This window comes from Papio anubis, chromosome 2 (assembly GCF_008728515.1).
Source record: "Papio anubis isolate 15944 chromosome 2, Panubis1.0, whole genome shotgun sequence".
Lineage (NCBI taxonomy): Eukaryota > Metazoa > Chordata > Mammalia > Primates > Cercopithecidae > Papio > Papio anubis.
The window spans coordinates 153264960-153271060 of NC_044977.1; the positions used below are offsets into that span (position 1 = coordinate 153264960).

The 6101-nt window shown below is 44.7% G+C and overlaps 1 long non-coding RNA gene across 1 annotated transcript; it reads right to left on the reverse strand.

Annotated features, from left to right (window-relative positions):
* Positions 1-1091: 1091 nt before the first annotated feature.
* Positions 1092-4361, reverse strand: LOC108584689. The gene is made up of 2 exons (XR_002520530.2): positions 3699-4361; positions 1092-3521 (listed from the first exon to the last, which is right to left on the reverse strand). It is a non-coding gene; the product is annotated as an uncharacterized LOC108584689 (long non-coding RNA).
* Between the last annotated feature and the right edge of the window lie 1740 nt (positions 4362-6101).

The window sequence follows — 6101 nt, forward strand, 5'->3', positions numbered from 1 at the left end:
TGGTCTGGAACTCCTGTGCTCAAGCAATCTGCCAGCCTTGGCCTCCCAAAGTGCTGGGATTACAAGTGTGAGCCAACACATCCAACCATTTCTCCTTTTTATAAAACCTCTAACCTTCTCTTTGTTCTTCTGAAGTACTGAAGATCATGGGGTCTGTGCATATGCCCTGAATTGCAATTCTTGCTCCCCAAATAAAATGTTAAATTTAGAGATTTATCTCTATCCTTTTATTTTGACTTTGACACCCTGAACTTGGGCGGGGAAAGGAGAGAACAGTCAGGCTGAGTGTGTTTGGCTCCACACTCTATCCTTAGGAAATCCATGGTGAACTTAGCATAGGGGAGAGTACTAGTGAGAGGATGAGCAGGGAATTTGAGAATAGCCTCCTCCCCACCTCAGAGCTCTGTAAAGGGAATTCCCCATGCGGCTCAGAATCAGCAAAAAGATTGCATTCCAGCCACAGCCTTTTTGATGAGGTCAGGACATATTATTGAAAAAGTGGTGTTGGGACAACTGGCTTAACACAAAGTTATAACATCCTTCACACCTCACTCCAGAATAAATTTCCAGTGAATTAAAGTTACATTAATAATAGGCTAACAACGACACAGAAATAACTATGTGCCAGTTATTGTTTCTAAAGCTTTCCATAAGTCAGTTTTACTTAATCTTCAATATAATGGCATGAGGTATAGACAATTCCATTCCCTTATTTTATGAATAGAAAGTCATCTGGGTCAGGCATGGTGGCTCATGCCTGTAACCCCAGCACTGTGAACAGCTGAGGTGGGAGGATCCCTTGAGGCCAAGAGCTGGAGACCACCCTGGGCAACATAGTGAGACCCGTCTTTAAGAAAAAAAAAATAGCTGGGTGTGGTGGCACATGTCTGTAGTACCAGCTACTAGGGAGGCAGAGGCAGGAGGATTGCTTGAGCCCAGGGGTTCAAGGCCGCAGTGAGCTATGATCACCACTACACTCTAGCCTGAGTAACAGAGTGAGACCTGGTCTCTAAAAGAAACATTAAAAAAAATTTTAAAGTGTAACCCTAAAGGTATTCGAAGGAAATAATAATAATACTTGGACGAGAAAGGCTCATTTAGCATTGTACCAAAGAAAAAACCATAAAGGAGTAAATAATAGCTTTGGACATTTACAATTTTAAACATCTATAGTATAAAAATAAATCAGTAATATAATGAAAGAGGAAACTACACTCTAAGGGAAATTTTTGCAATAAATATGACATATAAGTGGTCAATAAACTGAATACATAAAACCAATAAATAAGAAAAATGAAATTAACAGAAAATTGAAGACGGCATAAATTGGCAGTTTCTATAAGGAATAAAAATTGACAAGTCTTCAAAAGTCCACTGGGGGTCAAAGAAATAAAAATAAAATAGAAACTAGATGCCCATCTTTTGTGTTTCCATTAAGCAAAGATTTTTGAAAAGACACTACTATCTAGGGATGATGAAAACGCAGGAACAAACATTTCTTCTGCTGTTCACATTTGTGGTATAATCCTTCATGGGTACAGCATCGTTTAATCATTCTCCAATTATTGCTCACTTAGATCTTTTAACGTTTTGTATCTTATGAATGTGAAGATCACCTTCGTTCATCATTCTTTGCATCTTTGATTACTTCTTTAGGAGAGGGTCCTAGGAGTGGCATTTTTAGGAAAGAGGATTTTAAGCCTCTTGATACCAGATGCCAAATTGCTTCCTGTGAAGGCTGAATCTGTTTTGATTAACAAGGGGAGCTGGGCAAGAGCAGAGCTCAGAGTAGTCCTGGGACCCAGGAGAGGAAAGGGCAACAGGAGGCTGTTTTTTGGGTAAGGATCATCTGAGGGAAGGGGAAGTGAGGCAGGCAGGGGAGAGGTGGCAGGGCAGGGGCTATGGTCAGAGGATGGGGGAGGTTAAGCCTCCTTGCTGAATGCCCAGCTCAGGGCCTGCCCCACAAGGGAGGCAGAGGGGGTACCGCTGGACAGGCCAGCTTGGCCTGGGAGACAAGCACCCCACTAACTAAGCGGGGTGTGCTTGGGCAAGTCACCTAGCTCCTCCAAGCCTTAAATGACGTGACGCATGCAAAGCACAATGACTGGTACGTGCTGTTTGAGTCAATGGTGGCTGGAGTCACTAGCAGGCACTCCAGAAGCATTTACGGATTTGATTTTGGAATCCTGGTTAACATTTAAATAGAGTTTCGATGTGTCAGCCACTATTGTGAAAGTATATGCAGTCATGTGTTGTTTGATGATGGATATATGTTCTGAGAAATGCATCCTTAGGTGATTTCATCATTGTGTGAACATCATAGAGTGCACCTACACAACCCTGGAGAGCAGAGCCTACTATACACCACGGTTCTATGGCTTTGAACATTTAAAATTTTAAATTAAATGTAATTTTTAAATTTAAATTTTAAATTGTAGCCTACTCCTTCTAGGCTACAAACCTGGACAACATGTTACTGGACTGAATACTGTAGGCAAGTGTAAGACAATGGCAAGTATTTGTGTATCTAAACATAGAAAAACGACAGTAAAAATAGGGTACTTTAATCTATGGAACTACCTTTGAATATGTGGTCTGCCCTTGACCAAAACATCCTTATGTGGCACATGACTGTATCTAATTCAACAATAGCTCAATATCCCTAAAATAAGTACGTTATCATCAACCCAATTTGACAAATGAGGCAATCAAGGCATAGAGAGCTTGGACAAGTTACCGAAGGTCATCAGCTAGCAGCATTGCTGGGCCAGACCTAGGCAGCCTGTGTTCTTACTGCACTCCACACATCCTCTGCACCAATAACACCAGAAATCTCAGCAATGCCAGCCACAAAGAAGGAACGAAAAGTTTGGATGGTTTGGAGGAGGAGGGGTGGTGGGGAAGAACTGTTATATTAACACGAAAGTCAGTGGTTGTGCCTTGCATCACACGGTCCATTTCCAGCAGCCTCAGCCACCAGGCTGACTCCGAGGGAGCAGGGCCAAGGTCAGGGCCGAGGGGGCTCCTGGCTGTGGGTGCTCTCCTGGGCTGCAGTCCAGAGGACCCCAGACTACACAGGAGGCCTCCTGGGTCTCATTCACTGGGCTAACTGCTGGGTTGTCCCAGCCTCGACTTCTCAGATGGAGCTGGGAAAGGCAGCTGGAGGAACAGAACTGGAGGTGGTGTCCAAGGCCACAGCTCAGGCTGCCCCTGGAGGAGGCCCAGAGCAGACACTCTGGAAAATGACTGTCACTGAAGTTCAAAATGCTGCTGTTGAGTCATGCAGAGGAAGTTGATCTGCATTCAGCTCACTTGGAAGAAGGCAGGGATGTGGGAGATGCATTGAGAGATTTTCCTCAAACAAAGTTAAAATTAAAAAGGGGCGGGGCAGCTACCTGGGACTAGCTCAGTCCTCAGTGTGGCGGGGTTGCTGGTGAATGGAGCATGGGCTTCCAAGTCAGAATTCGGTGCACATGCAGCCTCAGTCACTTCTGGCTGTCCCTGGACCTCAGTTTCCCTTTCTGTAAAACAAACATCACATCACCTACCTCACAGGGAAGCCATAAGGTAATATGCAGAAATAGCAGGGTGCCTGGTTTACAGTAAGTACTCAACAAAATGTTAGCTGATAACTAGTTATTGTTGTGCATTTATTTACTGTATGCCAAGTCCTCTGTTGAATGTGTAATGTGGGTTACCTAATTCAGGGTTCTTGAAGTGTGGTCCCAGGCTAGTACTATCACGTCAACTGGAAACTTCTAAGAAATGCAATTTCTCAGGCCCCAGACCTGCTAAATCATAAAAGCCTATGTTTTAACTCCCAGGTAATTATGATGATGATGATTGCTAGGTTGAGAACCACCAGCTAATTTATAGTTCTTAGTACCATTATTACAGAACAAGGTGAAAATTTTATTCTTACCACTAAGGTGACCAATGGTCCTGGTTTGCTGGGGACTGTCCTGGATTTAGCAATGAATGACCAGTGTTTCAGGAAACTCCTCGGTCCTCAGCAAACTGAAGGTTTTGGCCATCCTATTAAGAGCTGAAACCAAATTTCATTCTAGGAAGAGATTATGGGATTATGGCTAAAGAAAGCAAATGAGGTTTAGAGAATCTAAAGGGATGGGTGTTTAGCCCATTGGGTGGCTGGTGCTGGAGAAGACAGGTTGGTAGAGGGTCTGGTATGGGGTGAAGGCCAATTGAGAGGCCCTGACAGCAGAGGGACCATCCCTGGGACCCCCAAGTCCCCCAGCAAAACTCAGGAATGGTTATTTATTTTTTCAAGGGACAGGGTATTGCTAGGTTGCCCAAGCTGGTCTCAAACTCCTGGGCTCAAGCAGTCCTCCTGCCTCAGTCTCCCTAAGAGCCGGGATTAGAGGTGCAAGCCACTGCACCTGGCTAGGAATGTTTATTGAGAGTGAGTTTTCTTTGTAGAAACTGAGGCAGGGGCTGAACGTCAGACTGAAATGGACAGAAGTGGAGGTCCCTGTGAGAACCTGACTTTCAAGAACTGTGTGAAGTCTTCAGTGGGCGTTGGGACGGCCACAAACCATAGGCTTGGGAATGGAGAAGGATAGTTTGAGCCAACCTTATTTAGGCTTTAAGGCATGGAGGCCCCTGCTGAGATCTGTAATACTTATTATTCATTTGATAAAAATTCAGTATTAACTTTGTATCACCAGGCCCTTCCCTGAGTCATAGATATAAAAATGGAAGAGATGTGGACAAATGAGATATCACAGTAGACTGTGACCAGAAAACCAACAAATCAAGCCAGGCTCTGATGGGTCCCACTTTAATGAAAACGTAAGAATCCACTATGGTCAAGTGTCCATTTACACATCAAGGGCTGGGAAACTGATCCTTTATAGGAGTGGCTTTATAGACAGTGGCTACTCCAGGCAGCTGTTTTTTGATTAACCCATGATCACTGAAAGGCATGGTATTCAGGAAATGAGATTAAAATGCAGCCCAGCTAGTGGTCTCAGCTCTGGCTGCACAGCAGAATCACCTGGGAAGCCTTAAAGTCTTGATGTCCGGGCCCCAACCTAGACCAATGGCACCAGACTCTTTGAAGGAGTGGTCGGGGCAGCAGAATTATTTTCCAGGCTCCCTGAGTGATTCTGTTATACAGTCTGAGTTGGTCTAGGTGGTTACAAATTCAAATTCGAGTCGATGGCATTTGCCTTCAAGTGCTTTTTTGACATCCCTCCCGTCTCTCCTCTGCTCCCATTGCCCAGCTGGGCTCCCATCCTAGCGATGGGTTTCCAAGTAGTCCTGGAGCTGCCACAGCACCCTGAATTTTCTCTGCTCTTCGCTGGTTTTGTACCAGGGTGTTGAGGGCCAGAGAGGCAGGGGGTGTTAACCACAGCAAGGGTGGAGAAGAGGGAGTCATGTGGGTTACACATTTAGTCATAACCATAAAAATGGGCAACCAGCAGCCCTTGCGGCTGCTCTGCCTACGGAGTAGCCATTCTTTTATTCCTTTAGTCTCTTATTTAACTAGCTTTCACTTTACTCTATGGACTTGCCCTGAATTCTTGTGCAAGATCCAAGAACCCTCTTTTGGAGTCTGGATCGGAACCCCTTTCCGATAACAGTTCCAGACCTTGAGGGGTCCTCATGAATCAGATGAAGGAAGGATCAGAAGTACCCGGACAACTTTGCCCAGAGAGCCAGCAGCTGTCTTGTAGATAAGAACAAGCCCAGCCGCAATTTACCTTCCTGTGGTAAGAACTTTTATTTTTACCTAAATTTATCTAATTAAGTGGTTCTCAAACTTTAAGGTGCAACAGAGTCTCCTGGGAAGGTTGTTCAACACAGATTGCTGTGCCTCACCTCAGAATTTCTGATTCATTAGGTCTGGGGTGGGACCAGATAACTTGCATTTCTAGCAAACTCCCCGGATACAGAAGCTGCTGGTCTGAGGGTCACATTTTGAGAGCCACTTATCCAGTGATTTCACCTCTGCTCATTAGCCCAGGCGCAGAGCTGATGACAGACTAGGAAGCTGGATTTGAGTCAGAGCTAATGGTTTAGCACATAATTGCCAGGATGTACATTCCACTGAAAGCATCTGTCAGTTCTTGCCTTGGTAT